Below are 12389 nucleotides of genomic sequence, written 5' to 3'. Positions count from 1 at the left end.
AACACAGCCATCCAATGCAGCTGAGGAAGTCTCCAGACATAACAATTTTTCATGCCACTGGACCCAGGCTTCCAACACGAAGAGAGTGAGACTGTCTCTGTGCATTGGCTTTTCCACTTAAATCTCCTTCACGCACAAGTATCTTTGTGCATGCTCATCTATCCTAACCCTGTCCACCCTCTTCAAGACCTGCGGCAATGGGGGAGTGGTGATGTAACAGGTGGAGGTGACCACTGGCAGTTGTAGTCATGATCCTGCACGTAGGTGGCCCACGGACCAGTGGTCGCTCGGCCCTGTGGGCAGCAGGGACATTCGGCAGCATCCTGGGTGACTGAGCAGCCCTCTCTAGGACAGCACTGCTCACCCTAATCAAGGGAGGGGACTAGAAAAGGTGTCCCAAACATTGCCTGCCCTACAAACACCCGGTCAGCATACCGCGGCTGGCGGGTCATCCCCTTAAGAGGTCGAAATCAAAGAAAAAATACAAAGAAACTCCTACTAGGAGCATGGAACATCAGGACACTACTTGACAGAGAGAATACCCCAAGACTTGAGAGAAGAACAGCTCTAATCGGTAAAGAACTGGCGCGATATAACATTGACATCGCAGCCCTAAGTGAAACACGCTTACCAGAAGAGGGATCACTTAGCGAACCCACCACTGGATACACCTTCTTCTGGAAAGGTAGAGCCTCAAATGAAGATAGAATCCACGGTGTTGGCCTGGCCATCAAGACCAGTTTGCTCAAACAGCTGCCAGACTTGCCTGTGGGCATCAGCCAGAGGCTCATGAAGATCTGTTTACCTCTCAGCAAAGACCGGTATGCCACAATTATCAGCTCATATGCCCCAACACTGACCAGCACAGAGGAGACCATCGAGCAGTTCTACTCTGACCTGAGTGCCGTCCTGCACTCAGTGCCCACAAATGACAAGCTGATACTACTGGGAGACTTCAACTCCCGAGTTGTCCGGGACCATGAAAGATGGAAAGGAGTGCTCGGCAAACACGGCATGGGCAAAATGAACAACAATGGCCTCCTGCTACTCAGCAAATGCTCAGAGTTCGAACTCACCATCACAAACACCGTGTTCAGAATGGTGAACAAATATAAAACAACGTGGATGCACCCACGATCAAAACAGTGGCATCTCATTGACTACATCATTGTATGCCAGCAAGACATCCAGGATATAAAGATCACCAGAGCCATGAGAGGAGCTGAATGCTGGACAGACCACCGACTGGTTAGAGCGACTCTTCAAATGCACATTGCGCCTCGCCATCCAAAAAGCGCCCAGACAGTTCACGCATTTTACAATGTGAGTCGTCTTAGAGATCCATCTTATTTGCAAACATTCCAGTCCTGCCTGGACGACAAGCTGTCTGTCAAGGGACCACTCACTGGAAGCTCAACCGAGAAATGGAACCAGTTCAGAGATGCAGTGAAGGAAACATCAAAGGCAGTCCTAGGCCCCAAACAACGCAACCACCAGGACTGGTTCCATGAGAACAACACTGCTATTGAAGACCTATTGAGCAAAAAGAACAAAGCCTTTATGGAGTAGCAAAATAACCCAAACTCTGCTCCTAAAAAGGACAGATTCAAGTCTCTCCAAGCCACGGCGCAGCGTGAGATCAGGAAGATGCAAGACCGATGGTGGGAAAAAAAGGCAGAAGAAATCCAGCGCTTTGCTGATACAAAAAACTACAAACAATTTTTCAGTGCCCTCAAGACTGTCTATGGGCCATTAAAACCCACCACCACTCCCTTGCTATCCTCTGACGGTGACATTCTCATAAAAGATAAAAAAGGCATCAGCAACAGGTGGAAAGAACACTTCAGTCAGCTTCTCAACCGACCCTCTTCAGTTGACCAAAGCGCCATTGACCAGATCCCCCCAAACCACACCATTGAACAACTTGACGTTCCTCCTTCAATAGAGGAAGTCCAAAAAGCCATTAAACAATTGAGTGCAGGCAGGGCACCCGGTAAAGATGGGATCCCAACCGAGGTGTAGAAGGTCTTAAATGGAAAGGTGCTCCAGGCATTCCACATAGTGCTGACCAGCATATGGGAAGAGGAAGACATGCCCCCAGAACTCAGAGATGCCTCCATCGTAGCCCTATACAAGAACAACGGCTCACGAGCAGCCTGTGACAACTACAGAGGCATCTCACTACTCTCCACTGCTGGAAAGATCCTCGCCAATGTTATACTCAACAGACTCCTGTCATCTGTTTCAGAGAAGAACCTGCCTGAATCACAATGTGGCTACCAGATCGCAGCACCATCGACATGGTCTTCACAGTGAGGCAAATGCAGGAAAAATGCCTTGAGCAGAACCTGAGTCTCTACATTGTCTTCATAGACCTGACAAAGGTGTTCGACACAGTGAACAGGGACGCATTGTGGGTGATCCTTAGCAAGCTTGGTTGCCCAACAAAATTCATCAAACTGATCCAGCTCTTTCATGTCAACATGACAGGGGAAGTCCTATCTGGTGGAGAGACTTCCGCTCGCTTCAACATCTCCAATGGCATGAAACAAGGCTGTGTCCTCGCTCTGGTGCTATTCAACCTATTTTTCACCGAAATATTACGACATGCTGTGATGGATCTAGACCTGGGCGTCTACATCAAATACCGACTGGATGGCTCACTATTCGACCTTCGCCGCCTGACTGCAAAAACAAAGACAACAGAGAGACTCATCCTGGAAGCTCTCTTCGCAGATGACTGTGCTCTCATGGCCCACCAAGAAAATCATCTCCAAACCATTGTGGACAGGTTCTCCACTGCAACAAAACTGTTTGGCCTGACTATCAGCCTCAGCAAAACAGAGGTGCTATTCCAACCTGCACCAGGGAGGCCAACTAACCAGCCTTACATTACAATCGATGGCACGCAGCTTTCTAACGTCAACACTTTCAAATACCTGGGCAGCACCATCGCCAACGACGGGTCCCTAGACCACGAGATTAATGCCAGGATCCAAAAGGCCAGCCAGGCACTTGGGCGGCTGCACTGCAAAGTCCTCCAACACAGAGGTGTAAGCACTGCAACGAAGCTCAAAGTGTATAACGCAGTGGTCCTCAGCTCACTCCTGTACGGTTGTGAGACATGGACACTGTACTAGAGGCACATGAAACAGCTGGAGCAATTCCACCAAAGCTCTCTCTGGTCAATCATGAGGATCCGATGGCAGGACCGAATCACCAATCAGGAAGTCCTCGACAGAGCCAACTCCACCAGCATCGAAGTCATGGTCCTCAAAAGCCAGTTACGATGGTCTGGACGCATCATCCGCATGGACCCACAGCGAATACCAAGACAAGTATTCTATGGTGAACTGTCAACTGGACTCAGGAAACAAGGTCGACCAAAGAAAAGATTCAAGGATCAGCTAAAGTCAAACCTGAAGTGGGCTGGCATTACACCAAAGCAACTAGAACTCGCTGCCTCTGACAGAAGCAGCTGGCGAACCCACATTAACCATGCCCCCACCACCTTTGAAGATGAACGACGTTGACGTCTTGCCGCTGCGCGTGAACGCCGACACCAGGCCACAACCGCACCTCCCGTAACAACTGGAGTCCCATGCCCCATGTGCCACAAACTCTGTGCATCAGCCTTTGGACTTCACAGCCACATGAGGGTACACCTTAGATGAAACTGCACAAAGACAATAGTCATTCTCGATCGCCGAGAGACTACCACTATACTTAATAAGGAAGCAAAAGCAAGGGGGACAAAATTATCATTATTTTCTGATGACATAGAGCTTCACTTAAAAAATCCCAGAAAATGAGCCAAGAAATCCAATGAGATAATATATTCAGTAGAATAGGAGGATACAAAATAAATCCACAAACATCAACAGGAATTTTTTGGGAGCCAAGATGGTGTCTTCCTGCCAGTGAAAGCTGGGACATCTCTGAAAATCCTCCCAAACCAACCTTAAAATAGCACCTCAAAACAACAGGAGTCACAAAGCCAATGAGGAGACAGATTGAGGGGGCTCTCCGATAGAAAATAACTTGAAAGGCAGACAAGTGAATTTTCACAGGAAAAAGGGGGAACCAGAAGTAAAATTACACACAGAGGTGAACCAGCTGATCACCCTCCACTTACTATGCCAGGTTCTGAGCCTGAGCATAGACAACTTCAGGATCCTGGGATCCTGCATGAGCCAACAGCAGAGGATCTGACACTCACCCCCAAGTGCTGGCACCAGCTTGTAGTGAGGTCTGGAAGTCCTTAGCAGTTGGCCTTTTCAAGCCTTGAGTGAAACCCTTTGCACCAGGGCAAAATACCTCACAGTGTTCTGAGTCCTGTAAACCATCAGCAGAGGAGTAAGAATCACAAGTTTTCAGAGCTCCCAGTCCACAGGCAAAAAAAAAAAAGGCTAGGAAAATGAGCAAACAGCTAAACAAACACCTAACCATAGAGATGTTTTATGGAGACAACTAATGCAAGGCACTGAAGGGAACAGTAAAAGTAAAGCAAGTACATGCAAAACTTTGAAGAAAAATGGAATTTGTCTCAGGTGCTGGAAGAACTCAAAAAGAAATTAAAAAATGAAATGAGAGGTAAGAAAAATGGAAAAAAGAAATGAAAGTAAAATTCAAAAAGAAATAACAGCTTAAAAAGCAACATTGGATAAGTGGAGAAAGTGGCAAAAAAAAAAATCCAAGAAAAAAGTTTCTTAAAAAACAGAATTGACCTACTGGGAAAAAGAGGTAAAAAATTTCAAAGAAAAGATTTTCATGAAAAGTAGAATTAGCCAACTGGAAAAAGAGGTAAAAAAAAGTCCAATGAAGAAAAGTGTTCCATGAAAAGTAGAATGGACCAATAGAAGAGGATATAAAGGTTATGGAAGAAAAATCAGTCTTTAAAAATTAGAACTGTTCAAATAGAATCTAGTGACTTCATTTGACACCAATAAGTATCAACAGCATTTCTATATGGTGTTAGGGGTTAAAATTATTGGTGGGAGTTTGATGAAAATTACAGAGATCAGTTTGGTAAACTACCTCTACTTATTTATTCACAGGAGAGGTTAGAATAGGAAATAGGAGGTAGGAAATTAGGGATTTTCTTGTAACTATGCCTAAATTCAAACCCTTTACTAAATCTCTAAGAAATCCTAACTCTAACTGCCTTCTTGGGCAGGATCTTCTTGCCTGACAAAGCAGGCCTAACTAAAACTACTTTGACTATCTAAGATTATATTCTATATCTGTCTACTTATGCTAGTTACTAGATCTTTATCTTCTCCAATCTCCTTAACTAGTATCTGAAACCAAACTGTCAGAAGTCAACTGCCAGATCCACTTGACACACTGATATGGAACTCCTCTGAACTCCCGCTCTCTAGAGAAGTCAGAGAGAAAGAACCTTTTGGCTTCACTGACTCTTTCTTTTATAGTTGGCCTCTTAATGAAATAGAGGGGGAGTTCATACAACTCTCAACCTGTCTATTACTGTCTCCCAAAGATACAGAGGGAGATTAAGAAAACTCCCTTCAACAATGGCAATAACAAAATTCAGGAGGAAATATAATAGTAAAGTGCATAAAATATCTGGGAGTCAGTCTTACAGACATTATGTTAAGGCTCCTTAATGAAATAATGGCTAAATGGAAGAATATTCATTTCCCATGGCTGGTCTATGCTACTGTAATAAAAATATTACCTAAACCAGGTTTCTTACACTGAATAATATAAATATTACGAGGAGGGGCATATTGGCTTTTCCAGGCAACCAAAAGGGTCTATGACACACAAAAAAGAAAAAAAAAACCCTTTGATTAATTTAAAGATGTATTCTTACAGATATCAAATGAGCAAATATAGAGGTAGAACAAATAATAAAATTCATTTGGAGAAGTAAAATGTTCAGAATATCTAAGTAAATAATTATAAAATATAGGCAAAGGGGAAAAGATCTCAATTACACTATAAAATAATACTCATCAAACTATCTTATTCTGGTCAAAAACTGGAAATAACATCAGTGGGACTAAGATTAGGTAAGACTTCAAAACAAATGAACACAATAAAAGCATTTTAAACATAATTTAGTTGCAAAAATATTCTTTTTCTGGCAAGAATTGCTAGGAATACAAAAGCAATTTGGCAGAAATTAGGTTTAGAAGATAGGTTCTTAACCTGTGGTGCATATACTTTTTAAAAAATATTTTTATTTTAATAATTTTTCCTGTAAAATTTCCAAAGTTATATGATCCATGCTGTCTCCCTTCTTCCCTTCCCCCTCCTGGAGCTGACAAGAAATTTTATCTGAGGTATACAAGTATTATCATGCAAAACATATTTACATATTATTCATTTTTGTAAGTAAATAATCTTATAAAACCCAAACTCCAAAATATATACCCAAATAAGTGATAAATCATGTGTTTTCATCTGCATTTCTACCCCATTTCTACTCTCTGGAGGTGGAGAGTATTCTTTGTCATAAGTCCCTCAGAATTGTCCTGGCTCATTGTATTACTATTACTTGTAAAAGGGGATGTTTGCCACCTTCTTGGCATGCTGCAACATTTGGTCAGGCCAAGAGTAAATCTACAAAATGTATCAAATGGCTCTCCTTTAACTTAATATTTGCTAAATCTTGTGTTAAAATCTGTGAGAATAACATGGGACTTTCCACATATTCCCAAAGCAAACGACATCACACCCATTAGGAACCTTTCCAGGTGAAAGCAAATACATTTCTGCAATCTTCATGAATGGGTATTGAGAAAAATGCAGAACACAAATCTACTGTAAAATATTTGGTGGTGCTAGGAATAGAGGAAATAACTGTGGATGGACTTGGAACCACAGGATGTCTTTTGATGACATGGTTATTTACAGCCCTTAAATCTTGTATAAATCAATAGACAGATTTTCCAATTTCATCTAATTTTGGTTTTTTAACAGGCAAGATAGGTGTATTATATTCTGATTTGCATGGAATTATTTTCTGTTAAACAATTTGTCATTGGGGCAATTTCCTTGATTGCTTCTTTTGATAGGGAATACTGAGGAATGGAAGGAGGTGGGTCACCTTTTGTCTTAAATTGAACAGGAACACCTGATTAAGTAGGCTTACATCGGAAGACGAGGCCCAGAGAGATTCAGCTATATCATTTGGTATTTCAAAGTTTTGTCCATCTCCTGATTATCCAAGAGAAGTACAGGGAACAAATTTAAAGATTCCTCAGGCAATTCTAGCATTATAGTGCCATCTTGAGAGCAGATTACTGTGGCTCTTAGTTTACACAAATAGTCTCTCCCTAACAAATTTATAAGGGAGTTAAGCATTAGAAGGAAATAATGTTCCACTGATAGAGGTCCCATAGACACCATTTGAGGTGAAAGCTTTGGGACCTTCAGAGGTGCTCCTGACACTCTTATTACATTTATAGAGCCAAAGGAATCACAATCAGAATCAGGTATACCCAGAAACACTGATCTAGAGGTGCCAGCATCTAAAAGACAGTCGTAATAAGTATTTCTGACTTTCAAAGTTACATGTGGTTCCTTACTATCTGGAGGAAAATGAACTGGGATAACTGGTGTTAAAATATCAGTGTCTGGGAAATCAAAGGTTTCATTCTCTGATTCCAGAGTCCTTTCTCCCTTCCCAGACCTTCATAAAGGTCCTTGGCCTTCTGAGGATCCTCTTATCAAGAGGGGTTTCTATTCTGAATGTTGTGTGGACAAGCCCCATTTCAGATATATTGTTGTAACATTTCATTTTCCTCACTTGGATTATTATTTCTAAATGTGTTTCTATTATTGTTATTGTTTCTATAGTTATTATTTCTAGAATAGTTATTGTTTCTAAAGTTTCCATTATTTCTGAACATCTAATTCCAGCTTCTACACTTTAACATGAAGTGGCCCCTTTTCCCACATAAATAACACATTGATATGTGATTTGTAGATTCTTGCAAAGGAGTCATGGCCACCCCATAATTTGCATTTCCTTTTTCAATTTCACATTATACTTTTGTTTCCTTAATGCCGCCACCAAGTCACTGTCATCTTTATCTTCCTTTTCATGGTGGCCATTATATACATATACTGCCACTTTCCCTAATTCTTCAAGGTCCATACTATTCCAATTCAGATAGCTAGTTTTTTTTTTAACATTATTTTATTTGGTCATTTCTGAGCATTATTCATTGGAGACAAAGATCATTTTCTCCACACCCCACCCCACCCCGACCTATCCCATAGCCGACACGAGATTCCACTGGGTATCACAAGTGTTCTTGATTCGAACCCATTTCCATGTTGTTGGTGTTTGCACCAGAGTGTTCATTTAGAGTCTCTCCTCAGTCATATCCCCTCAACCCCTGTAGTCTAGCAGTTGGTTTTCCTCTGTGTTTTTACTTCGTTTGTCCTCTGCTTGTGGATAGTGTTTTTTCTCCTAGATCCCTGCAGATTGTTCAGGGACATTGCATTGACACTAATGGAGAAGTTCATTACGTTCGATTGTGTCAGTCTCTGTGTACAATGTTTTCCTGGGTTCTGCTCCTTTCACTCTGCATCACTTCCTGGAGGTTGTTCCAGTCTCCATGGAATTCCTCCACTTTATTATTCCTTTGAGCCCAATAGTATTCCATCACCAACATATATCACAATTTGTTCAGCCATTCCCCTATTGAAGGGCATCCCTTCATTTTCCAATTTTTGGCTACCACAAAGAGCGCTGCTATGAATATTCTTGTACAAGTCTTTTTCCTTATTATCTCTTTGGGGTACAAGCCCAGCAGTGCTATGGCTGGATCATAGGGCAGTCTTTTATCGCCCTTTGGGAATAGTTCCAAATTGCCCTCCAGAATGGTTGCATCAGTTCACAACCCCACCAGTAGTGAATTAGTGTCCCTACTTTGCCACATCCCCTCCAGCATTCATTACTTTCCATAGCTGTCATGTTAGCCAATCTGCTAGGTGTGAGGTGATATCTCAGAGTTGTTTTGATTTGCATCTCTCTGATTATAAGAGATTGAGAACACTTTCTCATGTGCTTATTAATAGTTTTGATTTCTTTATCTGAAAACTGCCTATTCATGTCCCTTGCCCATTTATCAATTGGAGAATGGCTTGATTTTTTGTACAATCAATTTAGCTCTTTGTAAATTTGAGTAATTAAACCTTTGTCTGAGGTTTTTATGAGGATTGTTTCCCAATTTGTTGCTTTCCTTCTGATTTTGGTTACATTGGTTTTGTTTGAACAAAAGCTTTTTAATTTGATGTAGTCCAAATTATTTATTTTGCATTGTGACTCTTTCTACAGATAGCTAGTTTTAAAATAGTCTTTGACCACCCTTTAAGTTTTTCACAAACTGCCTTCTTATCTGTCTGACATCCCTTTTCTCAGGTCAGATACAGTTCTATATATCTACCTTCCAGCTCAATAAGTCTGTCCATTAACTGGGAAGGATTTTCACTGATCTTTTGTCCGAGATCTTCAAATTTTGTCCAGGAACTAGATCTGTCAGAACATGCTCTCATGGCTCTTAGTAATGCCTCCCTAGTCCGACACAGACTTGTGTAATCATTTTTATTATTCACCTTCCATCATGGGTCTTGCCAGGGCCAATAAACTTCTCCCCTTCCCTGAGCCTGATTGGCAAGAGAGATGATCTTATTTTCCTCCCTTTCCATTAAAAATGACTGTAATAAATTTTCAAAGTCAATCCAAGTGGGGTCCTATATTTAACAAATATTCTCTAGCTTTTTGATCACTGCTATAGTGATCAAAAGGGGTATGCTGCTTAAATGTCTCATCTTGAGGGGTGAATGGTGTTTGATTTCTTACAGAAACTAATTCTTTATGATTAAAGGTGGATACTTCTCTTAAGGGGAATAGAAATTAGCTAGATTGTGTGTGTGTGTGTGTTTTTCCTCTTGGTTTCCTATTTGAGTTGCCATGGAGTAGGTGAAAATAGTAGGAACAGAGACAGATTGGGAAGAGTGAGAGAGTTTCGGTAGGTATACATTTAGGCTCGTTGAGAGGTGTAATTTAAGCTATCTTTCTATATTGTTTTTTCTTGTTGGGAGAGAAACTATTTGGTAAACTTGTAAGGACTCTAAAAGAATAATCCCAGAAACAGTAATAAAATTGTGAGCTGACAGCTTGGTAAAGCTCTCTGGGAGCAGTTGTTTGAGATAGGCTGGAAACTGCTCCTTCACAACTGGCACCTTACTGGTTACCTATATATTCTTAAAAATTCTAACTAACTCCAATAGGGATAGTTTAATAATAAGTGAGGAAAATAATCAGAACAGAAGATTAAAAGATTAATCAAACTCCTACCCGGCTCGCCAAGAAGTGTAGGGGTTAAAATTTGGAGCTTGACAGATAGGAGAGCAGTTTAACACATTTTTGTTTTAATTGAAAAAAATAGTAAAGAAGGAAAGATAGGAGAGAGATTTAACTATCTATCTAAATCTTCTTATATCAACCTATAAACTACCTAAAAACTATCATTTGAGAGTCTCACTAATAACTCTTCAGCCTAGCTAACCAGGCTGAACCTACATTATATATATATATATATATATATATATATACACACACATACATATACATACACACACATATATATTATATATTCTAACTATCTCACTAAACAATGGACAGCTATCAACCCACACACTCTCCTTCAATCAGATTCAACAACAGCCAACTGTTACCAGCAACTGCTAGCAGCACCCTGCCCTCAGGAAAACTTAAGAGCAAAAAAGTTCCTTCTCACACTTCATGTTTGCCTTTATAATCTCACTGTCTGTCATTCTTACCTCACTTCCTCTCTGAGAGGAGTTTCTATTTCCTTTAACTGTGGCTGGTCTCCATGGTAACAGAACATCTTATCTTTGGGCCTGGTTCTCTGTCCAGGGAGCCAGCCAGCTCTTTCCCCAGTTAAGTTAGAGCAAGGGATTAAGAATTCCCTTTTACAGTAGCAGTCTATCACATTTGATCATTCCACAATATTGCTATTACTGTGTATAATGTTTTCCTGGTTTGCTTATTTCACTCTGTATCTGTTCATTTAGGTTTCTGAAATCATTTTGTTCATTCCTTTCAGCACAATAGTATTCCATTACCATCATACACCACAATTTGTTTAGCCAATCCCTGATTAAAAGACATCCTTACAGCTTCCAATTCTTTGCTGCCACAAAAAAAGCAACTATAAATATTTTTGTACAAACAGGTCCTTTCCCATTTTTAAAAAAACTCTTTGGGATATAGTTTTGGTAGTGGTATTATTAGATCAAAAGGTAGGTGCATGAATTTTTTCTTTTTCAATTTTTTCCCATGGTTACATGATTCTGGTTGTCTCCCTCCCCACATTCCTCCCCACTCCCAGAGTTGACAAGAAATTTCACTGGGTTATACATACATTACCACTCAAATTCTATCTTTTAAAATCAAAACCCCAGATCATACACCCATATAAACAGGTGATAAATCATGTTTTCTTCTGCATTTCTACTCCCACAGTTCTTTCTCCAGCTTTGGACAGCATTCTAGTATTGTCCTGGATTACTGTATTGCTTTTAGTAGCAGAGTCAATCACATTTGATCATCCCACAATACATTATACTACATATAATGTTCTCCTAGTTCTGCTTATTTTACCCTGCATCATTTAATGTAGGTCTTACCAGTTCTTTTAGAAATCAAGCAGTTATAGCACAATAATATTCCATCACCTTCATATACCACAATTTGTTTGACCATTCCCCAATTGAGGTACACCCCTTCATTTGGTGCATGAACTTTTCACTTATATTTCAATATATTTGGTTTCCTATGTAATCCTACGTAATTTTCTTTACTGACTTAGTTGGATAAAACCACATAATTTTAATCTAATTTTATTTTTATGAATTAAAATTTATGAAATTATTTTATGAATTATTTTTAAAAATCATAAAAATTTATGAATGAAAAAATTCTCAGGAGTCCATAGACTTCACTAGACTATCAAAGGGTTGGGTTGCAAGACACAAAAAGGGTTTAAGAATCACTTGTTTAGACCAAAATAGATGCACAATCTGACTATGAAAGGTCACACCATAAGAAAGTTAGAAGAGAACCAGATGAGTTGCCTTTCACAGCAATGGCTAGAGAGTGAATTTTTAATTAAATAAGATAATAATTTTGATTATGTAAAACTAAAAAACTCTGTAGATACAAAATCATGTAATTAAAAATGGAAGCTGATGACTATGAGGCAGTCTAGTGAAATGGACAAAAATGTTATTTTGAAATCAAGAAAATGTGGGAACAAACACCGTAGTGATCTTACTACTTAGGTGACTGTGAGCAAGTTAACTTCTCCAGGTCTTGGCTTTCT

Source organism: Monodelphis domestica, chromosome 2 (genome assembly GCF_027887165.1).
Source record: "Monodelphis domestica isolate mMonDom1 chromosome 2, mMonDom1.pri, whole genome shotgun sequence".
NCBI lineage: Eukaryota > Metazoa > Chordata > Mammalia > Didelphimorphia > Didelphidae > Monodelphis > Monodelphis domestica.
This window is presented reverse-complemented; position numbering follows the sequence as displayed.